Source organism: Falco naumanni, chromosome 6 (assembly GCF_017639655.2).
Source record: "Falco naumanni isolate bFalNau1 chromosome 6, bFalNau1.pat, whole genome shotgun sequence".
Taxonomy (NCBI): Eukaryota; Metazoa; Chordata; class Aves; order Falconiformes; family Falconidae; genus Falco; species Falco naumanni.
Genome location: NC_054059.1, coordinates 84202166 through 84228582, shown reverse-complemented (window position 1 = coordinate 84228582; position 26417 = coordinate 84202166). Strand labels below are relative to the sequence as shown.

Genomic DNA, 26417 nt, shown 5'->3' with positions numbered 1-26417 from the left:
GATGGACCCAGATTCACTGCAATATCTGTGTGAACTCTGACGGAGCAATGCCCTAAGCAAAATCAGTAGCAGTCTAGAGAACCCTGAATTTCCACAATAAGGAGAAAGCAGTACAAATTAAAAAAAAAGGTATTGTTTTTAACACTTATTAGCAATGATTTCCAGTTAAAATGGAGCACTTCAGTTACCATCTCCACACTGCGGTGAGCCATTAACCCAAAGAGGCTGAAACAAGAGTTGAGAAGCAGAAGCATCCAAAAAGCAAGCTTTCCATTACCTAGTGTCAGTACAGCAGGGTCAGTACATGGGGTTTGATAGTTTTGAGTTGAGAAAATCAACTACTTTCTGTAGCAAGGGTAGAAAATCCTCTAGGTTTCACATCATGCATGGTGACATTCAGTTTACTTCCTGATGTTCACCTCAGCTTTAATCTGGTTAGAAAGCAGCAGTGGGGTAAATCACTGGGGTTTGAGAGCCTATGCCAGTCTTGACCGGATACAATAGTGAAGGGGGGATAAAGATGCCCTTCCACACAAACATCATCTTTGCTTGAAGAGTTTGACCGCAAAGAGGAACAATTCTGACAAATAAAGACTGCCAAAGCAAGCAGAGTGGGTTTTGAATTATCAGGGCAACATAAAACGACATTTCTTAAACAATTTCAGATGTGACCGTTTTTTTTCCCCCTACTTTTTTGGGGGGTTGGGTTTTGGGGTTTTTTTGTTGGTTTTTTTTGGTTTTGATCACAAAGGAAACACTGGCCTGGATCCTGTTCTCAGCCTGGTGGACACAGGGAATAATTGCAGTAAAATGTGGTGTGGCAGACCTCTGGAAAAGCAGACAAACTCCTGCAGTGTTTACACATTTGGGACAGACATTCTTTTCCCTGTTTAAAGAAGTTAGTTCTTCCACCAGACCTGTCACAAAGCCCTTATTTCATCATGAATCATGCACATTCAGGATGCAAAAACAGGCTCAGAAATGTATGGCACATTGCTGATAAGGATGAGGAGAAAAGAAAAGGTCAAGTCTTTGAAGCAGGTCGGCTAATTCGGCAAATAAAAAGCCTGGTTAGGGAACAACGCAGAACTCTATGAATACCCGGGGAACTGCCTCACAGAATCAACAGGTGCTAGATAACCCATCAAACAATATTTTGTTTATTTTTTTTCTCAATAATTTGCTAGTGGAAACAAGTGAGATGATGTTTTCTTTGCTATTTATCTGGCTCCCTTATTTCAGGATTGAATGGTTAGTACCTGGGAGACACAGTATTTGAAAGGCAAAGCTAGCTGAAATTGGTAACAGAGAGACAGGCAGAAGATGCCCTCTGAAGGATGAAAAAGATGTGCTTATGTCTGTGCATTTCACTGTGTAAATACCTACTTTCACCAAAAATAATAGTAGCCAGTTTTGCTGATAAATATCTCTATGTATTTACATGGGATATTTAAACATATCTTTCCATTACCAAGGGCAAACGCACTTCTGGAAACTGTATTGCCTCTGTCTTAGTTCATCACACTAGTTAAGCACATCATAAGAATGGCTTTGACTAACGTCATTAATTTGCCTCTTCTATTCTCAGTGCTTGCATCCCATTTTTTCTCACTACTTCTGTGTACCTATAAGGACTCCAAAATCTGGAACAGGAATAGAAAAGGAAGGATACCTTCCATGCTGTCACGTCATATCCTTTCTAACTTGAACCCGAGACACAGAGTTAAGGTAACAAACATTTAGAGACAGACTTAAACAACAGCTTAGCAACTATTCCAGAAAAAACTCAGTACCATTCATAAACAAACTTTTGTGTAAGAGCAATCCACCTCAAAAATCCTTAAAAAGCAAAAGAATGAGAGAGTGAGGATTTTAACCTCAAATGCTTAACCTGATATTTGGACAGGAGACTGGGCTGCTATTTCTGGTGTGTTAAAGAGCAGTCAGTGGAACATTTTGATATCCAAATTTGGTTTGTCAATGTGTTTAGCCAAATGAACAACTAGTTCTTTGGATCTCATTATTGCATGTCTGGAGACTGTAAATCAGAAGTGATAGTTCAGTTACACTATGAGGAGCCTTGCTGTTAATATTATTGTTTATACAATACTTAACATTGCTCACGGATACTATAATCAGATTAATTGTAGGCACAAAACATAGCAGCAGTGCAAAAATAAAACCGAAAACTTTCTAAATATTTCCTCCAATATTTCTTTCCCCTGCATTTTGAATTATATTTGTAACATAGTTATAGTTATTTTGTTCTTAAATATGTTGTGGTGTGTGTCATACCAAAAAGAACATTTGGCTGGAATCTAATTGGAACTAAGACACTCTGCAAGGAGATGAGGATGCTTTCAAGCTGAAAGAAAAGATAACATTTCAAGCTACGTTATCAGGATTTTTGCACAGCTCTAAAATCACCCAAAAGAGACAAAAGTTTAATACAGTTATTTTTTTGAACTTAAGTTTTGTGAAAATCCTCAAACAGCTTACGAAAAAGCATTGGGTTTAATGTATTCAGTAAAAGAACTCTAGGCTAGTCCTTATGGAAAAACATCAGGAACGACATCCAATGCGGGTCACTGCAAACTTTTAGTTCCTTCTCTGAAGTCAAGCATTTAATAGGTATGTACAGGAACAAAACTTACCATGGACAAGGAAGAGAAGTACATATCATGTTTCAAATGACTGTAAATCATCCAACCGGTAGCCCACTATACCATATGCCGATGAAAGACTTTGCCATAACCATCAAGATCTTCAAAGAAACAAACAAAAAACAAAACACACAAAAGATAATCAGACATTGAAACAGTAAAACCTGAGTGTTCCTTATTTAAAATACAATTTCACTAAAGCATACTTTTAAAAAGATAGTTAGAAAAGAGACTTTTGCACATCATTGCCATGCAGCAAGAGCTTCTCTTACAACCACTGCAATGCATTTTGCTCAGATACTTCATTTGAGAACTTTTTGCAGGTTTTTATTGGCTTTTAGCTGGATTTTCAGGATTCAGATACTTTTTTTTAAATTTATCGTCATTTAATTATGATAGTTTTATAGATTTAATAGATAATTTAGTAGATTTATGCATCAGCATTCTACTCAAAATTTTCAAGCACTACATATATATACTCCTTTTTGTTTCTTTTATGCAGGACTTCCCAGTGCACATTGCACCAGTGTGTAACACCCACACACCAAAATTAACGCCCAAGTTGCACACCGGGGAAGAGCACACGTGTGAGCAGGCAGCTGGCTGCCAGTGCAGCCTGGCACATGTGTCAGCAGGCAGCTGACCATGCCAACACCTCTAACAGAAGGACGCTGCTTAACTGGGGTTAGGAGCGCACGCAGCACAGGGAACACCCATCATCACACCAACCAGCAAGGTATTCCTAGCAATTCGTTGGTTCTATACAAAGCTCATTTGAGGATCTGATCTCAAAGTTGTCTTTTTAAACACAGGCGATGGGCAGAAAGGCAAAAGAGGTGGGCGCCAGGCCAAGTGCCTGTAGAGCACTGAGGTAAAAGTCAATGAAGTCTAACTGAATAATATATGATGTCAGCAATTATCAGTAATCTTGTTTTTTCCTTGATAATCCTTAGTGGGGCTTCTCAATTTTTTAATTTTTTTTTATTTTTTTATTTTTTTTTAGACAACTGTTCTCTCGTGGTTCCTCCAAATTCCTAGAAAATGCAGCAAAAAAACTGAAACACTGGCTCAAACTGAAAATTTGAGAAATTTGTCTTTGGGTGTTTTTTTTTAGGTTTTGTTTAGGTGGTTTGTTTTTTTGTTTTTTTTTTTTTTCTTTTCTCAAAGCAAAAAAGAGATGGGAGAGTTCTACCATTTTTGAAACATGCCATTTCAATAGTTTTGTATTCAAGTATCTCCTCTCAAAAGAGTCTTTTTTTATCTCAGTTATATTTAATGTCAAATCTTAAGTTGAAAGAAAGTCAGGACGAAAGTGAAAGCATGATACGAGCATGGTGGTTCCTTTCTCATGAAAGGTTTTAAAGGTGGGGAGTTCCAAAACATGCTTTTCATCAGATAAAGACTGAGATTTCAAAGATCTCTCCGAAGTGACATTTTACATTTTTCATAGAACTGCACAGACCTTAAAAGCTACGGAATTTATTTTCTTTTCACCTTTAATGAGCAAAGCTTAGGTAAAATGAATAAAATTTTCTGACCATTTCCCACAGACTATCTTTGCCTGCATCAATCACACTCTTTTGCCACCTTCTGTTGAAATCCTACATCTAAACTCAGTTAATAGCTTATGTGCAGCTACATGACCCTTGCAAGCCTTTAACCTTTCTGTTCTGCATTTCTTCTCTAAAAACCCATTAGAAATGCTGAATTACAGGCTCAGCCAAGTGATACATGAGTTTATGAAAACTGGATGGGTAGAAAAATGTCATCACACAAATCTGCTACAATCAACTCTTACCCAGGTTAATTTTACAGGGAAAATAAATTCTTAATTGTCTTCAACATTAGAATATTTTATCGTGGTGGAGACTTGCATGAAAGTCAAAACAAATATGCTTAGGAAAATGCATTCTACTCGGGTACAATAGTTTTTGATGTGTGTTCTTCTAAATACTTTTGTACTCATTTTCGAATGCCATTTCGAAGGACAAAAATTACCCATTTTCAAGTATAATCGGGCTTTGTTCAGACAATCTGCAACGTTCAAGAGATCCTATACCAGGCTGCTTGCTACTGCTACAACTCATGTCTCCACTATCAGCGCAAGGGAACAGGAGTGGGGAAATGGTCCAATTCAAAAATAACTTGTCAAAAACTTTTTTTTTAATAAAAAAAAAAAAGGTAGGTTTGTTTTCCACACTAGGTTCACCACTTGCCTACAAAACCCACAATGCTGGTGTAATGAATGGGGTAGCGCACGTATAGGCACAGAGAGAAGAAGATAAACTGCTTAACCTGCCACTGCTACTACTGAAATGCATGTCAAACTACACCCTTGTTTTGAAAAATATTTTATCAGTGAAGACAGTATTTAGATGAATACATTAATATTTTAACACCATATTGCAAGTTTACAGCTTTGGTATGTCAATGTATTATGCAGTAAAAACTTCTAAAATTTAAGGCTTTTTAAAGACAAAATTAAATTCAAATAAAACGGGAAAAAAGTCGGACAGAATTGACATGATATTTGGGATCTTTTACAGGATATTCTCTTTTCTTTTCCCCACAGTCTGCAACAACAAACATCTTTATGATAAGCTCTTCCAGTAAATTATTTAAAGTGATTGATTTCTTGTTTTATTCAAATTACTTTCTTTTCATCATTTCCAGCTCAGAACTTATGAAAGGGCATCAGTCTGGCCCTGCCAAGACAGTGAGGTGGGTAATCAGATAATTACTTTTTTCCCTACATTGCTCCTTGAACAGGTTTAGACTTCATTAAATTACTTCCTTCCAGGACAAAAAAAAAACAAAACAAAAAACAAAACAAAACAAAACAAACAAAACAAAAAAAAAAAAAAAAAAAAACAACCACCAACCACAAAAAAAAACCAACCTGAGGGGGAACCACCAAACCAACCACACAGCAAAAAAACCACACACACACACAAAAAACCCCAAACTGACAAAAAAAACACCCAACAAAAAGTATAAGCAAAAAAAAGTTAGAGTTTTAGGGGGGGGTTTATATATATATTTAAGGAAACTGTAAGGAGAAAATTTTGTACTCTCCCAGTTCTTTCCTTTAAAAATATAAAATTAATGTGAGAACTCCAAGAGTGTTGTTTTGTTTTGGTTTTTTATATTGGCATATATTCCCCTTTCCACTAAAGCAGGATCTTCCCCAAAATTTTCATAGACTTCCAATATTCTTCTTTGCAGTGTGAGAAGCCGCAGAATGTAGAAAGTCATCAAGTCATCAGCAGGGTCTGGGCAGGTAACTGCTGCAGTCACATTATCATTTCTGAATAACTATACCTTTATTTAAGTAATTACACTGTCTTAACTCAAGGTAAACTTGTGGTTAAAGCAAATGCACTCTATTTAATATGTCAATAGACTAGTTACATACACATGATCAATCACTGGGTCTCAAATGCAAGAGAATTGACTCACTGCTGTGAAGTGTGAAGTTACGAAAAGGTTTTAGCCGAAGTCCCTGACCGTCACTCGATAATGCGACTGAGGGCTCTGCCTTGCAGGACTAGATTCCCTAGCTGCTCTTAAGGATGCTTTAGTGACCAACTTAAGAAGCTGGAAATGGTGTTTACACATTCTGCTGACTGCCTTAATCCCTCAAGACGATATCTGCAGAGCCAAAACAATACAAGTTTTGGCCTTCCTGTGGTATTTTGACTGCCCATAAAATCAAAAGCCATAAAAATACTTTGATGTTTTCAAATACTTTAAGAACATAAAAGAACAATAAACCTTGCAAGGATTAACATCCTTATATTTTTTTCGAGTACACACAAAACCAAATAAAGTAGTATTCACATTTCAGAGGCTTTTTAAGGAAGCTACTAAATATTAGTGAAAGTTACAAAACACCTGAAATGCAAACAACTAAGAATCTGCTCATCGTAGCCAGAGCCTTGATCTTTCCCAGCACTCCAGTGGCACAAGTAGACAGTTAAGAGTTCATTTATGACTTTACTGCTGGACACAAAAATCTGGTTGAAATTACAGTCACACGTACAACTACATGAAAAAGAGTGGCCCCTGTGCATCCCCGTGATACTGGGACCACATATCCCTGCAGCCAGCCCTCACAAGGTCACCAGTGTCCCAGTACGGGCGCAGGGATGGGCACCAGTAACCACCTCCAATATGAAGGGAAGCCTGCTCTGAGAGGTTCTAAGGTCAGTAGGATACAAAAAGACTTGGATGATCTCTGAGGATGAAGTTAAAATTTATCCCGGATTCACACCTCAGAAATGCAGATATGTTTTTAGACTGTATATATGTCTCTACCATCTCCCCAAAAGCCAGTCTAAAAAATCACAATTTCATGAGGGTCCTGTGCAGAGATACATGTGTCCAGGTGGCACATGAACCAGCAACTGATTTCATTAATTAGAAAAGTTGCTTTGAAGGAAGTGAACATTGTTGACAGTAGTAGTTTGCAATTATTGTTCTCTATCAAAACCTAAGCTGTCATTTAAATAAAGTCAAAGTTGTTTTGTGTTGGTTATTTTTTTCCAAACAAGCAACCTGCACTGAAAGCTAATTAGAAACTACAAGTATTTTACATATTGCACAGGCGCTGAAAGACTCATTTTGAATTGCTAACTGCAAATGGCTCAGCTTGTACAGACAAAACCCAGAGTCACTTGCACACCCTTTACAGTCAGGTTATACAAGCCTGTCCCAGCCTTGCTCACCTGCAAGGGCAGAGTGGCACGTGGTCATTCACTCCATGACTGCCTCTGCTACAATGCGTGCATCCCTCAGAGACAAAATACCTATTTACTATTCAATACGTATGTAGTTGTTGGATACCTAACTTTTTGCTCATCAAAGTGTTTCACAGAGGAGAACATTCTGTGTACCTCGAATTCTAAACTCAGTTCTTGATCCTCATTCTTGCTTTTTTTCAATGAGTCAATCCCACAGTTACTACCTGGTACAACATAACAAAAAGAAAACACAAAATCGCAACGAAAAAGTAGCTGCCAGCTACACATTGTGCAAACCAGCACAGACACACTGTAAACGCATACAAGTGCTAAAGAGCTTTCATGATAAAACACTCAACGTACAGCTTGTTTTAAATCATTTACTATATTCAGGCTGAATATTATTTATATATATATGTTCGGGGGGGTGGGAGGGTGGGGTGTATTTGAATTAAAACCTCCCATTAGGTTTGGTTATGCTAACATTTGCACCAGTGACATGCTAAATGTCAGTTGATTATTATAACACACTGAAGAATAACAATATATTGTTTACAGCAGGAAGAGAAACTGGATGCATTTGTCCCCTTATAATGAACAAAACTGGATCATATCCAAACGGCCAAACATTTTGACCCCTGGCAACTGTTGTAACTGTTGTTTTAATCAAACTTTGTTTAATGTTATGAATATGCAATATTTTAAAATTATGGAGTAACATATTATTGCTTGAAACTCTTGTTTGTTTCAACAGTTAGACCTTATAACCACAGTGTCTAATGAGTACTGATAAAGTGCTTTTTAGTCCTTATAAAAACTCTACTAGCCACTGACCTATTTTCAAAGTGTAACCAATTCAACTTACACTTACAACAAAAAAAATCTACTACTCAGCTGAAGAATACTATTTTCCACTAAAATGCAATTTTCCAAAGAGAAAAAGATGTCAAAAAAAATAAACCTAATGAAGCTGCATTCAGAGCACAGTTAATTAAAAGTGCATCTGGCAGCATGTAGTGTTCAAAAAAAAAAAAAAAAAATCCCACAAAAACAAACACCAAACCTGAATTTTCACAAATAAGTGGCTCATACTAACTTTTCAAACAACATATTTTCAGTCTCAGGAAGAAAGGACTGTTTACCTGCAATCTCTGAGCAGTGAATACTGTTTCCAGTAGAGCAAGTTGAACTGTGAAACATAATTTACACTTCCATCTTTCTTTATTTTTTTCTCTGTAATGAACCCCCACCTTACTAAATCCTCATCCAGTGCTTGCAATGCTGTATGTAAAATTATTTATGATTTTATCATAATTTAAACTAAAAATTCTAGTAACAAATTACCGATGACCAGTGTCAATTTGGTTTGAAATTTAGGTAGGACTCCATGTAGTCACTACATACAGAGTGGTATCTGTTTTTTCTTTTGCATACTTTCAAGGAGTAGTTGGGTTAATACTTTGCTCTTGATTTCCCATTCAAACCATGGTCTTCATTTAGGCTATTTATTTCATATCTGCATGAAGCCTTGCAAACCTATGTCCATATTTGTCTGCATACTTATTTTAAGATGCTTGTGGGGAAAAATACCATTTTGCTGCTGTAAAAGAACAGAACAGAGAAATTAACATGTCAGTTTATATTAAGAGGTTCTGCATATCACTTCTTGTATGCACGGTAATAAACTGTGCATTTAATACCATCTGAGTATAATTTTTAAGAGCTGTTGTAATATTAAAAAGACTTCCCTCCTAAATCAGTCCATGAACTTCCCTTGTCACTCACTCTCTTCCATTAGCAGGACATCAGGCAAAGAACCAGGGCTAATGCGTTTCCTGCGAGAGCTCTGTTCTGAGCAAATACCTAATGAGGACGTGACGGTCACTCGCTCTCCAGCGCTGTGGTGCACGTCCTTCCTATGATGCAAGATTAACTTTCACGGCAATATACAGACTCTCACAGATTCTTGACCAACAGCCATCAGGAAAAACCGTGCTCTTCCCCTGTCAACTTACCTATTTTTTCTTTTTACACTAGAGGAATAGCGTTAGATTTCTTTTCCACCTTGCATAAAAAGGGTTGACCCACCAGAATACTTTTACCATATGAGAAACAGAAAGGAAGTGTCACATGTCAAAATACTACTTCTCAACACATTTAGATTCTCTGAACTGCCGTTGATAGTGCTTGGCAAAGTAAGCGTTTGTATCTTCATATCCTATAAAACAAATAATATTTTGGGGAACTACAGAAGTTCCTGCGCAGTCTGTTGTGCTACACAACAGTTAAAACCAAACCCAACATTTTCTGTACTGTTATTTTATCACCTTTCGCCTGTGTGAGATATGAATAAAGAAGGAGGGCAATGAATAAAGTAGAACTGATGGTTTGAGCAGATATTCTACCATCTAGCAATAACACTTCAAAAAAAACCCCAAACAAACAAAAAAAAACCCACACAAAAAACCACACACCCAACCACAAACCACCAAGCTAAGAACAAAAGGAAATTACTCTTTCTCTAAGAAATCCTTCTCTAAGAATCCTTATCCGGGACTGACTGTGGATGGGGCCTGAGAGCAGAACACGGTTGCCTTGCCCTGCTTACCCTCACACAGCAGCCATGTGGTTGTGCTTAGCATATGCCCGCAGAACTAATCCTTTAATGAACTGGTGTTAATTAACAATAAAACTAAATATGCCAGCCATATCATCACTCGTGGAAAAAATAAATAAAGCTTGAAATATCACCTATATTATATTGTAATAAAACCTGCCTAAGAGAAATGAGGTTGGAACAGCTTCATGGCACCTCTTCCTCAACACACGTCAACACCAGCAATGTGGACGTGGACCCAGGAGCGAGGGGGGTGCCAGACTGCTTTTACCTCCTCAGAAAGGTCATTCGCCCTCCTTATCACTGGTAGGCAGGACATGCAACTTGGTGCAGCAAATACGCACCGAACACGGTTATTAGGATTAAAAATAAAAAAAAACAATCCAGGTTTTTTGGGAGCAATGATAAAATTTAAGATGTAGAGAAAAGAAAGCAGCCATTTCGGAGTCTGTGGATTTCAGGATGAAGTCCCAGTATACAAGGTAATTAAAGCAGTCAGTAGCTGGCCATTATGCAGTGCACAGACTGATGTTAATCATGACCTTATAAATAAAACTGTTCAACTGTCTTTCCATTCATGGCCTTCATATTAGTTGCGCCGGTTGTCTTCACCTAGCAACTTCTGATGCTACGTGTCTGTCTGGTGTTCATTAGTTCCGATTCCCTTATGGTCATATACTTGGGTGCTCTAAAGCCTTCCTCTGGGCCCCCTGATCTCACTTGGTGTTTTCTTCTACAGATGTAGGTGTGAAATGCTAATTCCTAACCCCCGCCCCCAACCTCCCAAAAAATACAATGAGAAGGAAAGAAAAGTTGCACTTCAGAATGGAAAATAACTCATCTGCGTCACTGAAACTCAAGAAAACGCAGTAGGGGTGGCATAAGAAAGCAGCTTATTGCAAAACAGAAAAATGTGAGGACTACTGACAAGACAAACTCCCCTGGTATTTTTCCTTTCCAAAACACAGAAGATAGTCAAATATGTTCCCAAAACTTCACATCCTGCTCTGCTGACTGACAATAAAACAGGTACTGAGCTCTCAAGTCTGGGCATTGGTGCTGCTTTCTGCTGAGCCATACCAGCAGGTAAAGCACAGCCAGCATTGATGCACTTACAGTGGTAGAGTCAAGCATCAGCCAAAACCCCTCAGGGAACCTTACAGGCAGAGAGAGGTCCACACTAGAAACATACGGGCACTTCTCAAAGGATGCAGAAGACAGCACCAGAAAAAATATTTTTTAAAACACGATTGGAAAGAGCTTGAAAAGTGTCGATGCTCTACCTCACCCACCTTGTACCTGGATGAGTTACTGAAGATTTGAAGTGTTGCTTTACCCTGAATCTTGCTAGTGATGCTCTAAGTGATTCACAGACTGCCTGTTTGCAGTGGCAGGTTTGGGGAGAGTAAAGGTTAGAACCTCAAATCAGGAATTATAGGAAACAGGAAAATTACTCTCTGCCTCTTGGGGAAAGGAGTCAGTTGGCCCATTTGTCAGAGCTTTTTCCTCTGAGGGACCAAAAAACTAATGGAGATACCAGAGGCACAGTCAGCAAATTGCAAGAAGAATTGTATTGGAGGTAGCATCCTAGAAGTAGGAAGAAAATCACAAAAGAGGGGAAGAAAGTAGAGTTAGAAAGTTTCATTACATTTATTTTTCTGTAAAAAAAACCTGTATAGCAAGATCTCTAAGTAACAAGTAATTTTGCTATAATGAATAAGACGAACAATGTTCAGAAGGCTTTGAGGTAACAGAATATTCAGTTCACAATATATGCAGCTCTTTAAATTGTGAAGCAAATTAGTTCAGCAGATGTCTTCTGTTATTACAGCATAAGTACATATTGTACAAACCCCAGAGAGCCAAGTTATATTACCGATTTTTATACAGGTGATAAACCTCAACGTTTAAAAACCTATTTTTACTACTGTTTTAGTATAATTCTTACGGTAACTTAACCCTAGGCAACAAAAAAAGAGGAGGAAAAAACTCCCAGCTCAGCAACCTTTTCCCTCAAAATTAACACTGCTTCCCTGACCAAGATGTCAGCCAAATCTGAATATTCTTTCTCTATATTACTCCTGCTCTGTGCTATTATAGTGCTTAGGAAGGTTCTTTTGGAGGGGGAAATAAAAAGAGACAGGCACTCTTTGTTTATATCTTATTAACAGAAAAAATAAGATAAAGAATTCTGATACTACAAGGATGTACTGTACTTTGCTATGTGGTAGCTTTATTGGTAATAATTATAAGTTGCACACAAAAATCATTAAAGAGAGATTAAAGGCTTATGCTAAACCTATAAAAACTATGAGCTAAAGGCTAACCATCAGATATTAGAAAAGCTTCCAAAAGGCAAGCAAGGACAAGCAATACACGGAGGGATAATCACTTCATAAACTTCAAGTAGATGTCTGAAGAACCGTACCATTCTTCTTGTGCTTCATTAGAATAGGAATTAGACATACAAATGGAAAGAGAAATCGTAGTTTTCAGTCCTGATAAACTTCTGTAAAACACCTTCCTCTGCTTTATCCTGTACCTTTTCTGTAGATGAAGCAAGTACAAATGCTTGTCTGTAAGAGACAGCAATATAAGTACAGTCAGAACGAAATAACTCCTGTACCTCTCTTCTCAGTGGGTAACTTTGCTAATTCAACCAGTTGGTAGGCTTCTATGCCAATGGACCTTTTCTGCATCCAAAGATCCAGAAAGAATGCTTTAGTCATTGCAAATTTATACTTTGAGGAAACCCTAACAAAACCAGCCCAAATGCTGACTTTATTTCCGCAGTAACCAGGCTTGAAGAGTTCAGCATGTGGCCCACATGCTCCGTACCATCCCTGTGAGCGCAGCAGCAAAGCCTCGCTCCTCCTGCTATGGACGGGCCGGCAGATTTCCACCTGCATCAAGGATGTCAGGCAGTGTGGGAAGAAATCTGTTTGAACGGTAAGCATTGCTACGTGCTGTCACACGTATTCACCCACACTATCCTGCCTTTCCCTCTACCCTCTGAAACAGGCGACTGTTGAAGGGGAAGAGCAGAAACATTCAACACTTGCTGTCAGCTAACAGTTAACTCAGAGGAGAATGATTTCAAGGCTGGTTAAGGCTTAAAAGACAGATTACACTTTTTCTGCTTTCTGTTTCAACATCTCATAATGAAACAATCAGAATTATTCAATAGAACTTAAAGAAAGATAGATGTTTTCATTAAAACACAATACTCTTCTACGGCCACAACTTTATCCCTCTGTCCTTCTTATTCATGACCATTATCCCACACTACCCACAGAACCATGCAGCTTTATAACTCCGCTTCATACAAAATAACAGAATAATTGTGATCTTAACAAATCCTACAAGAGTACAAAACTGTGATCCTGTATTGCAACTGGTAGCAAAAGGGTAAAGGGGGGGAGGGGGGAAGCAGCTATGATTGTTTTACCCTGGTGGAATATTAGGAAGTATTTATTTCATTTCAACAAATACAATTTATTTTCTCTCCCCCTCTCTCTCTTTTTTTATAGATCAGATTGTGTGTAACATGTGATCTCTATTTCATTCAGGCACATTCCAAAGCACATGGCATCCTGGAACTTGCAACTTCTAAAAAACTTCAAAATTTTAAGACATGTTTTTTGCTTAAAAGCCATCCTTTTCACATAGAAGATGCTTAACCATATTGCTTTTTCAGATCTAAGCTTTTTAAAATATTAGAGGCTTTTGAAAAACTAGTCTGGGTTTTGAACACACTCAAAACAGATTTGTAAGTTTGTTTCCACAGTGTAAGTTATAAGGGAGGATGGGGGGACATGTATTTTACTCAGGTTTGTGTTTTGTAGCATTTGTCTTTAAGAAAGAGTGGAGGCCTTGTTAAAAAAAATAATTCTGATAACCAAGAATGCCTTATAAGTGTTTCATTTTCATTAGTATTTTGCTACCACTATTGTTTTTAATAAAAAGATTATGTTATTCCCAGGCAATCTTCACAGAAAGCCTGTGTTCATTCACTTTGCAATTTGCTTTTTTTTTAAAAAAAAAAAAAAAGTCATGTAAACTACAGGAAATCAAGATTTCAAATACTACAGCATTCCATACGATACATCTATAATGCAAAAATAAAACAACATAGAAGGGGGGCATCAAATTCAACCCTATTCTCCACTGTAAATGATTAGAAACATATATCTTAAATTCCTATTAATCTTCTAGGTACTCACGGAACGTCCATTGCTATGGAGTCAAAATTTGAGTTCAGTAGCAAATTTCAAACATTTAAAATAATAGAAACACTGCACTAAGCTTACCAAGCTTTTAACCAAAATGTGCAATGCATAGCTGCAAGAAATTAAAGCACTGACTGAGTTCAAATCTTCTGATTTCTCCATCCAAATCTTATTTGCATATACTGCAAATGTGACAAAACTATGACAAAATGAGAGAAAACGTAGATTACGTTATGGTAAAATAAGTTTAAGGGTAGGCTTAATACTTTTTACTGACAGCGATCATGACTTCACTGGACAGGGGTTTTTTTAGTTTTAAAACCTGTAGTTCAAAATCAGACAGATTAAAGTATATGAGAGAGAGAGTAAAACGAGTCTTGAGTGTCACAATTGATGCCTCAGAAGGGACTATTTGGCTGTATTTAAAAGAAACAACCACAAAACCACAAAACAAACAAACAAAAAAAAAAAAACAACCCACAAACGCAAGGAGTATTCTACAGTAGAAAACTCCTAATTTGAAGTCGTAGATTTCTTAGTTGCACCATCATCTTCATCAAACAATGTACCAGTTATACAGAGAAACAGAGGAGCTGAAGATTGTATGTTCCTTTAAAACAAAAACAAAAAAAACCCCACACAACACCCCAAACCCAACAACAAACCAAAATTGTTTGTTTTTAAAGCAAATCAGCCATGAATCAATGAAAACAGTGAGATGCTCAACCATCCTGAACAAAGCTGATGAGGAAGTAGATACCAAAACCCTAACAACCCTGGGGTGATGTCTGAGACTGGCTTCTCCAGGTAAAAAAAGCAAACGACAAAAAGAGAGGGGGAAATATATATTGCCTATGTGGAGTTTAGTTGCAAGATATCTGGATGTAATCAATAAAGATCAATACCATCCACACCTGTAATTCCAACAGTACTTGACAATTCTGACAGGGTGAGCTCTGGAACACACTGACTTCTCCCTCCAAGCAGAGTTAACCAGCAGTTCCTCAGACACTCTGGTGACAAGGAACCGTGCTTATATTTTAGATAATGACCATGATAAATCAACAAACATTAACGACCATCTCTGTCCAGGCAAAACAAACTATTTTTGTAACAGATTTTGTTTCTCAAGAAGTTTCTAAAAGACAGTAAATGTAAATGTATGATTTTAATCTCATCTTGTGGAATTTGTGCTTAAGTTCACTTTGTACATCTAGCCAAACTAAAGATTTTCCTGCCCAGTGACCTGAAAACATTTAATTCTCCCAAAGATGCTAACATCTTCCTTTATAAAACGGGGCACAGGCCACCAAACTAAGACAGCTGAAGACCTACTAATAAGAAATAGAGCCTTATACATTTTATTGCATAGAAAATATGAACTACATCATAACTTCTCCATATTGTAGTTGTTTCTCCCCCAGTAAAATTTACACATGGGTGGTTTATTTGTTTTTCAGGCTTTTCCCTTCCTTAGTTCTTTCTCATGCTTGAAACAGCTTTTCTGGCTTTTTAAACACATTGCCTTTTCAGAAACTTGTAGGAACATAAGGGTACTGCACGGCCTCAGAAATGAGTCCAGTGACCTCAGCCTGTCACTTCCAACAGTGGCCAAAAGCAAATGTTCAGGCAGCAACATAAGCCACCACCAAGCATACCCCACCTTTTTCCCAGCCTCCAGACACCTGACAAAATCACTGAGCCCCATGTGGTGGTGGCTTCTGTGTATGGTATTATCTCCATCTCCTAAAATCCCTCTGCAATTCTTTACAGTTCCCCTCACTATCCCAAATAAGTTTACACTATCAGCAAACTTTGCCACTCAGAGGATTTGATTAAGTATGTTCACCTGAATGAGCAGTTCTAATGTCAGGTTAATCAATTTTTGTAATATCAGATACAATGAAGTTGTCATAATACAAAATGAAGAAACACCCTCTTTACACGGTGGCGGGTTTTTTTCCCCAGTTTTCAGTAAAAACTCTCCAAAATGGAATGCAGATATGAATACCCAAGTTGTGAGGTTTCCATGAGTTTCAGGATGAATAGGTAAACAGACACTGGTAATGAAAGAATGCCTAGAGAAAGCTGGGAAACACTCGGCATTTATCTGTTTTGCCTTGTATCCATCCCACCTGCTGGCACCAGGCACATCTGCAGTTCTGTTCTAGCACTGCCCTTTTTGAATTGTGTCCACCCTGAGAGAGGAGGATAGGAAGATGGAGACGGCATAAGACAGGAAAGAAATCCCCAAGAAATAAAGCTTACTTTCTTTGCTTACAGAGCAAACTGTTTTAAATTCCAGATCTAATTGAACATCCTTATATTTGGGGGGGAAGATGTTTTATACACTTAGTCTATAAAGCAGCCAAAGGGAATAGCAGTATTTTAGTAACGGATGATTTTTTATGTGCAAGGATGTGAGAAAGGTATGCAACTGAGCTTAAAAAGCCCGTTTTTATTCTTCTGTAAGAAAACAAGTCACAAAAGAAAAAGAACATTGCTGTGAAGGAAGAAGAATGGTCTGTTACTATTCTCCTATGTACAGAGAGTTTATTGACTAGATATTAGATATTGAGAGAGGGGAAGATCTATCTCTACACTAAGCTCTACCCAAAAACTACATGTCCCCAGGGCTGGATGGATGACTTGCAGAATGCTCTTCATCTTACCCCATCACAGCCATCCTGGCAGTCTCTGTCAGCAATCTAAACAAAGCATCCAGTGGCATGTCTGGTGGTAGCAGAGCTCATCCATGTGACAGCCTTCCCAAGCCAGATGATCTTCGCCTTCCCAGTGAGATCTGGAGAAATTTTGTATTTCCAGTGGAGGAAGAATGGCTCCAAGCAAATGTCCTGCAGGAGCAGAGTCACACACGGGCATCAGGAAGGAGTAGGACTGACTGGGGGTGTCAGATGGCAGAAACCTTTATCCATGTCTGGAAGTTTTTCTCAGCTCTTCTACTTTAATATTTCAAGGAGAACAAAGCATTTGAGAACTGAAATAAGCAAGTTAACTTTCTTAAAATCTGAAAATTATTGCAACACAAAAAAGAACATCTTCAAACTTGTATCAATGCATATTGGATATTGTATGGGACACTTCTTGTTTTCCAGGGTTGGTAAACCTTCAGCTGACCTGCTTTTCAAGATACCGTGTACAACCTCTACAGTGGCTCATTCTGCAAGAAATTAACTCCTGTTTTGGCACAACTCAGGAAAACAAAATTAATTAGGCAGTTGTGTTACTTCTTGCAGAACTGCCTCTTGGACCTCCCCATAAGCTACTGAATACACAGCTTACTACAGCTGCATCATGTCCATGTGCCCATAAATACACAGAAAGAGTTAAGAGGAATACAAACAAATAAATGCCAAATCCCCAGCTGGGATTCTGTAGCCTAACTTTTAATTCATAGGAATCTCCCTGATTTCTAAAGAGCTAATATCTCCTCAAACTAAGGGACCCAAAAGATTAGCACCCTGAAGGAAGGCCACAGAAAATGCAAGCATGGATACAAAGGCACAGGAAGCAACAGCGCGGTAAGAGGGAAGGAGAATTACAAAGAGAAAGGCCGTGAACAATATCTAATCACATTTGGTGTTCATCTCAACAGCTCTTTGAATTCAGGAAAGTAAAAACCAGTGCACGCTTCAGGGTGAAGGGAAGGAGAGGAGGCTGCTACTGAAATGGAATGTCATTCTCTGTTCGACACAGAGACAGAAACGGTCACCTCATCCCCCTGTTGGCAACTGTTTTGAACAAGACACACAGCACTACCATGGAAGGTAGAAATGACTTAAAGCTCTGGAGATCAACACCTCACTACTTGTACGGTATTTACAGGGGAATGCTGCCAAGACATTGACCTCCGACAAAGCCGAGGGTGTGTGAATCAGTGATGTTCAGCATAATCCCCTCGTAAAATCTGATGGTGAGTCACCAGGCACAAACAGTTTCCTGCTCGTTTTGCAACCAAGGAGGAGGCAGGAAAGGGATGAATGAATGAATAAATGGTTTGTGTATTTCTCTGCTCCGAAATGCTGGCTCTGAAGAGAATAGGCAGAGTGGTATGAGCATGGGTATCACATATGGAAAAGGGTAAAGGAAAGGGTCACAGAGAGAAGAAACAAACTTAAGATGCAGTCCAGGCAGGAAGAATAATGCCTTTTAAAGAGAGACTGAGTCTCAGACATATTTTCAGTTTAAGCATTGCTCGTCATTCTTAGGCCTGAATGACTAATGTTTGTCTTCTCCATTGCAGAGCTTTTACAATCTTTCTTCCCTAAAAGATAAGTACTTTCTAAAGTGTAGCATCATAGTGAGCACTGAAAAAAGCATCTTCTTCAATTATTACAAATACTCCAGGTTTCCAGATAAAAGTATTTAAATGATCCTGTATATCATAAAGGGCTTTACGAAATAAATGGCTGGACAGACAACTCCAGTTGTACATACCCATAAATCAACAATGATAATAAAAAAAGTAATCTGTGTTTACTAAAAGAATCAAAAAGTCTATAAAATCCTTTAAACTTTGATTTTAAGGTACAAAGAGGACCTACCAGGTATCCACGTACAAAGCCACCTTCAATAACATGTGAGAAAGTGAGTCTTTTGAAGGATGATTTTATCCTATGAATAATTCAAAGGCAAAAATTTTCCTTACAATTTGTGCCCGGTAGGGAGCTACAGCCGTACAATTTCCTATGAAGTGTGCTAACTAACATCTCACAGGTAACTAAGCTATTTTTCAGTTCATTGCTTGGCTAGAGATACCCAAATTAAATTTGGACATGTCACGCCCTTGGAGTCACCTGTTTATACCAGGAGAGTGTCAGGAACAGATCTACTTCCAAGGATAGCAGTGTCAGCAGATGCTGTTGTGATTATGGTACCAGAGTGACTTTCACCAGGAAGATGGTCTACTCCTTGTTTCAACACACCATTCCTGCCTGCAAGGGCTTGAGAAAGTGCCTTAACCATTTCATGCTCCAGCCTTGAAGAGGATTCAGGTGTGTGAACACCATATAGGTTATAGAAATTATATCGAGAACCTCATTTAATCAAGTTGCACCCAGATTCAGATTCATCAAATCTCTCTAAAAGGGAACCCCATTTTTTTTAAAACATGTATTTTGGCTTCTGAGAAAGGTGAAAATTTAAATTAATATTTTTAAATGTTTATTACTGCTTCATGCTGTAAATGTGTTGGTCAGTTCTGAAGTACTTAAAATGCTTTGGCATGTAGCCAAATAATATGAAAAATGAGACTTCATTTATGTATTTTTCCTTTCTCAATTGTCAAAATGCAGGTTTTCTATGGTTTATCATTTTCTGGGAATGGCCAGTTTTACTAATCACAGATATCTACAGAAAGCTCATGTGGCTATTTTGAATTCCCTTGTGCTCCATAAAAGGCAATTAAAATAAAACTTCATGTTAAGATGTCTTTATCTCATCAGATGCATGGATGATTCATTTCTGCTTTATTACTTTGATGTCCAACTGGAATAAACTAGGTTGAGGATGCAGAAAGAACTAAAGGAAATGAAGCAAAAAATGGGCAAAGGAGGGGAGCAAAGGGACCCAACACTTCCATCTCAGAAATGCAGATGGATGTTAGAGGGACAGGAAGCCTTCACATATCAAATCATCTTTAACTTTCCATGATTTTGCCACAAAGCCACAGGAAGGAGACCTGAGCTCCAGGGACAGAAAGTCAAGAAAACTTAAGAGTGCTGTGCTCCATTCCAGTACAGGAACTTACGGAGCTTCCAGGTGCCTTTGCATAACCATGGCAATTTAGGGTGGAGGAGCTGAAGTCACAGTTAAGAATTCAAAGACTAAAAGTAAGGGTAAAAATTATATTTTGCAATCTTATTTGCAAACTTATTTTGCAATAGAAAACAATATGAGTTTGGGGAAAAGTTCATTCAGTGAACCTGTGTCTCTGCCTACCAAGGCAGAAAGGTGCTCCAAGGCATGTATATTCCTCCAGATTTGTATAAGTGATGTGACAATCCAGAATTACTTTTAAAAATGCTTATTAAAAAAAAACAGATCCTAAATCTTAAAAGAAAATAAAAACCTAAAGGTGGATCTCATTTGCAAAAAACCCACGTATCATATTAATTGCTGCATTATCTGACCAGCATTTTTATTACTACTTTGTACTCTGCTATTTGTAAAGCAGGAATTAAACATAGTGAATCCATTTTCGCTCATTCTTGAAAACAGCTACAGCCACCAATAATCTTTGAGGTACAGTTATTGGCGGTACACAACAGGGGGTTCAGCCTTACAACCACAGGATAACAGATGGAGCTTTCTGTGTTTTTGCTGTTTAATGCTGCATTTCATATCTATTTTATTTTGAAGCATCTTGCTTTGTAGAAACCTTTTCTTCTTTTGTCCTCGTCTATTTTCTCCCCCATTTTCTGTTGTGTATAATAAATTACAATTCTTCTTGCACAGATTTATGCCATTAGACTTGTCTCTATACTGCAATATAAAAATATTAGTAATAGGAAAAGAATATAAATTTGTCGGAAGTTTTCTAAATAATCTACTGACAGGCATAAATCAACTACACCAGTCTCTAAAACTTGTTCTTTGAACCACTAACCATTCAATAATGGGATACTGTCAATATCCCATGCAACAAAAATTATTTGCTTCCTAGAAGTTACAATGTGAAGTCCAAAAGCAAGGTTTCCCTTTATATATATAAAAAACAAAACAAAACAAACAAAAAAAACACGCCACTATAAATTACATTGCACTTTCCGAATATCTTCAGGAATTAATCTCAGGCAGGGAATGAGGATCAAATATTAATTAGCTCCCTCAAAATCCCCTTACCAGTTGGTGGCAGAGGTAGGGATACAGGGAGCTTCCCCCTCTCAATCTGGTGCCAATCACTTGGACTACACCAATCAGTGTCTTAAATTATTCTGTACTTGTATTCTTGTTATACTACATGTTACTGAGGCATGGAGCGACCACGAAACTAAATAAAGGACATTGTTACAACACACTATGCAGCTTACACATAAAACTCAGAATCCTCAGGATTACTATGACTACTGTTATTGGTACCGCTCAGAATTCATAGGGGTTTTGGGTGGTTTTTTTTTTGCTTTTAATGCAGAAAGAGACTGGTATGTGGTAAAAGCGTAACAGGACTATTATTAATGGAGGGATTCGTAGCAGAAGAAAGCCCTCCATGTCTCTCATTCCTAAACAAAGTCTTCAGATAAGGACTAAAAATATACTCTTTGTTTCGGACCTTCAACATACATTTCACTCCAGGTTTATGTTAGCCTTTGTGAACATAAACTGTGGCTCTGGAGCAGCAGCTGTGGGGGTGAGCCCCCACTGACACTGCAGATGACACCAAAGCACCCAGCATGAAAAAACATCCAAAGAGGGATCTTTTGTTTTGTAGTGCCTTCCCCAGGACCATGCCCTGCCCATGGCTTCCACCCAGTGAGCCCTGCCAGCCTTGGTCATCCCAGATCTGCAAGGCACCCCCAGCATCACACCTGGACACCCAGGCACCTCATCACCCAGCCAGGGGTCCACTCAGAAAGTTTTGTCCTTGTCTTTAGGCCTGAGCACCTAGGGAAAAGAGGTGCATGAAGTGCGTGGATGTGGCTAGGGTGACATGCGGACCCAGAAACTAACAATTTCTCCCAGGTCCCACAGCGTAAGGCTGTATCTGTCTTACCAACGAATACTCACAGTTAGCTGCTTTTGAAAGAAAACTGGAGAAGCTGCCTGATGGGGCAGGAGGGGACTAGAAGCCACAGAAGCAGCCGGAGTAGGGGGCTTCTTTAGCAATAGCCACGTGGTGCCCCCGTGACACAGGAAAGGCAGGCTGGCCATACAGATGGGATATGGCCACAAAATACACTTAGTAGAGCATGCTGATGGGAAAAACAGAACTAACAAGCAGCCAGTTAAAAATATGGGGGTATGTCAGGGGATATGTCAGTGTTAAAGACATAAGCAACATTAGCAAAGCCAGTTTAAAAATATTTGCAAAGCAGAGAGAGAAAAGCCCGCCACACTTATTGAAATAAATGGTGCTGTCTCCCTTCTGACAAGCCACGACAGGTAAAAGCCCTAAAAGCATCTTGCAGTAAACTAGCCATTGCCCAGAGACTTACTCATCTGCTAGAAAATGCCACCGCTCAACAGATAGCAGACGGGTCGGAACTGGAACGGTTTCTTTATGATGACATTTCAGCTGTCAGTTCACAGCAACCGAAGCATAACGCATGCACAGAGCGCTGCTGCAGAGAGGCTGCCCACCCGCTCTGACCACAAGGTGACCCTTACCTTACGTGTCCTTTCTGAAGAAACAGTATGGACTTTCCCCACCTCCTCCCAAAAGGAACTGACATTTATTTATTCATTTCTTTAGAACATTGCCCATCAAACACACCGTTGCAATGCATTCAGAAAGTCTTTCATTTTACTATCGCTTGATTTCACATTAAATGTGCATACTGTCCCAAACCACACTTGTGATTGCTTGGTTTATCCTACTAGACCAGCTCAGCCCATCAAATGTATTAAAGCCATACCCCCTCCTGCTTCGGTACTTGTGGAAGGTTTCTAACTGCTTCTTCCACACAAAGTGCAGGGAGGAGAGAAGAGAAGATGAAAAGAGGTTTAAGTGCAACCACCCCCGTCCTCCCAAAAACCCCACAACCAAACAACAAAAAAAACCCACGTCCTAATAATTCCTACCAGAAACATCTTTAAAATTACATTTTCTTTTCCTGATGTAGGTATTTGTCTGCTAGGAACTTTGAGAAGACTCTGAAATCTGTAATTCACACAAGCCACCACCGCGTACACCGACATAAGGCAGAGCAGGACAGGAAGCACGTGACTGGATGCATAAGGACAAGAAGAAAGTTTTGAACCCATACATCCCTCACTGGAAAGCGTCCCTATACTCATATTTTTTTGCAGAATGTTTCCCAAAAGACAAAGCACATAGGCTTGGCAAAGCAGGTAAGGGTGAGACCGGCTGCACAAAGCCCAGAACAAGGACTCCACCGAAGAGCAGAAGGACTGAGAAAGTACATCCATCTTCTATCAAGACCAAATGAAGACTTTTAATCTTTTGTTTCCTCGCTGGAACAAAACCACAATTTTGAAAGTGCTTTCTTAAAAGCAATCTTTTTGGTTTTCACCCGGTGCTAGCAATAATCCCTTACAACATTTATACCAAGTGTCAGCTCCAAGCATTTGAAAGCTGTAGATCATATCAGATGTTTGCCTTTAAATGGCAAATTGCTGATTCATTCCTGACCCACCATGCTCAATGTTCACATCCTCTCTTAATTATAGCCCAACCCTTTCGTTTCTCCCCTGCTCTTTCTTAAATAAACTTAAATTAATTGTCCATTAGATAAAGTAAGTGTTGAGGATAATACTGCAGCGTGTTTCAACTGCTTTCATAAATCAAAGGAAAGAATGATGCTTCTTTATCTTCTTAAAAGATTTCTTTTATGGCTGTGTTATTGTTTTACTTCTACAATTAGCCTACCAATTAATTTTCCCATTTAAATGTGCCTTACAACTAACGAAACGCTAAAGATTAAATATGTATGTTATTTCTGAACCACTATAAATTGAAACTTTAGTTTCCAAATTTCAAAATAGATAGGCAGAAAAAAAATATCATTTAGAATACTTTCAAACAACCCACTGATTATATATACTATTTTAAAAATATAAATAGTTGCCTGTACCATTTTGAATTCTACAGAAAGCTTTATTCTCTTTAGAAGTACTTTCCATATAGAGGGAATATCTCAAAACTCAGTGCTAGGAAAATGCTGTAAGAATCAAAAGATAAAGTTGTCCAACAGGGGGGAAAAAAAAGCAATTAATTTAAATACAGATTTAAAAGCAAACTACCAAACGTGGAAAAAAGAAAATTATGAAGCACAGTTCACTGTTTTCTGGTTTACCTGCCTTAAAATTTTTGATAAGCCAGATTTATGTTTTCAAACAATTTTATAATCCAAGTCATGTAATTACCCTATGTATATAAAAGACCAGGATAAACTCTATTGGTGTGGATCTGAAATGGAACTTCTAGGTTAATTTCCTCTGAGAAGCTGCCAGTTCATGCTTGTCAAAAACAGATAATGAAGCAACATGCCCTAAGTAGGCAGTAAGTAGGAACCAACAGGGAATTTGCCTTAAAACCACGCCACCGATCAGAAACAAACACCAATGCATATGCAGCCAGAGGTGAATAAAAGAACTGAAACACCGAAGCAGAACAAAATTATTCTTTCATTCAAAGAAAACACTAAAGCCATGTAAGAAGTAACAGATGCTCTTTTGTTCTTTAAAGAAACTGATTTACATAGAATCAAATTAGCTTTATTTATTTTCTTTTAGTTGCATTTGAAGAGGAGCTAGATGACTGGCACTGCGCTCACTGCCTTCTAACTAAATACCACTTCTCTGCGCAGAGGAGGAAAATTGGAAATACCATGCCACAAATCCTGCTGCATGACTGGTTTTGTAGAACAGGGGAAGGTGTGGGACCAAGAGTAGATCTCTTAGTGACAGAAATATCAAAGAGTCATTAACAATTCGATTTTTATTTTATTCAGATCGAAATTCATAGAAATTCAAATATATAACCTGGATAGGGGCAGCTTTTAGCTTTTTACCTGTTACTAGATTTTATCAACGTAGAATCTGCCTGCTATCAATGAAGAACAGCATCTAAAAATGACTATTTTGTCAATCTACCTAAGCAGTCAGATTTCTAAGATAGCTGCGCTCCTTAGAGATGCCTTGATTCTCAAAGTTGCTAGTTACTACAAAAGTTTTAAGATATAACCGATTATTTTAAGCCAACATATTTTGCAAAGCCAAAATATTGTTCCTTGAGGGTAAAAAGAAAAAAGAAAAAAAAAAAAAAAGAAGAGCTGACATAGAGTGAGGCTTAAGCAAGTCAATCCCAAGGCTACTGGCTTTGAACACTCCCACAGGGAAATAATATCAAACATCAAAGTTGTGTGTAGAAGAGCTTGCATCATCCTTTGAACTTGTTTGTTTTTTTTTCTTAACTTTGTTACATCTTTTCAGCTTTGTCAACCTGCTATAATTCCTGTTTCATAAAATTGATAACATTGCAACTAGTGCTCAACTTGACACTTTATTAATCAGAGTAAAGCACTCTTTAATCTCCACACTTATGTTTGTGACTCAATGATCTTTCTGTTCCGTCTTTGATAATTAAAGGAAGATTAGAGGGATTGTCTTCTTTTGGTATACAGTTCTTCTAGAAGCTTTGCAATTTAAATTTCATAGAGAATGGGTTTAACTGAATACATGGAGGTAAATTGTTGAAAATACATTATTTTTAATTTTCCTGGCATATGAACAATTGCCATCCTTCTCCCATTCAGGACACATGAAGATTTATGAACCATCTTTGTCTGAACTGCAATTTGGAAGAAAGGACTCATAATTATCACAGCTTTCAAAGTCGTAATATTAATCCAAACTGAGTAAAGGCTAAACACTAAACGGTACTACTACAGTAGTTTACTACAGCAAGGAGATGGAAAATATGCCACGTGTTAACAAAGTCTAATACTTAACATTCTTTTAAAAATAAATGTTATTTTAAACGCAGAAGAGCCTCTTAAAAGTAGTTATGTGGGAATAAGAAAGTTCTGCTGGTTTGAGCAAATTTATAGAAACACTACAACTAATACTTTTTCCCTGTTTTTCCTCTCATTAAAATAATTTTACCACAATCTGATGATCATTAGAATTTTAATTCTCTCTCAGGTGGGCACATAACACAAATCCTGCTGTCCACCATTCCACAGTAACTGAAGAAACTTCCACAAGAGAACTCTCCTATTTCAGTTTTCTGGTAAATGTTAATTGTCATATATTAAATCAAAACCAAAACAACCAAAACTTTTTGACATTGAATAGCTTTAGAGATCAACTATGAAATACTGTATTCTCTACTAAACTCATTAGTTTCAAAATTAAGTCAGATCAGTAATGACCTAAAGCTAGATGAAGTACGGATCACATAATTTTTATGTCAAGTGTTCACAGAAAAGGAAAAAAAAAAAAAGTTCTATAGCACAAATACCCA

The 26417-nt window shown here is 38.0% G+C and overlaps 1 long non-coding RNA gene across 1 annotated transcript in view; it reads right to left on the bottom strand.

Moving 5' to 3' along the window:
• The window catches only part of LOC121090693, a 154864-nt gene that overhangs the window by 62309 nt on the left and 66138 nt on the right, over positions 1-26417 (bottom strand). The window contains exon 2 of the long non-coding RNA XR_005828663.1: positions 2655-2764. This is a non-coding gene — a long non-coding RNA (uncharacterized LOC121090693). The remainder of the gene's footprint in view (positions 1-2654; positions 2765-26417) is intronic.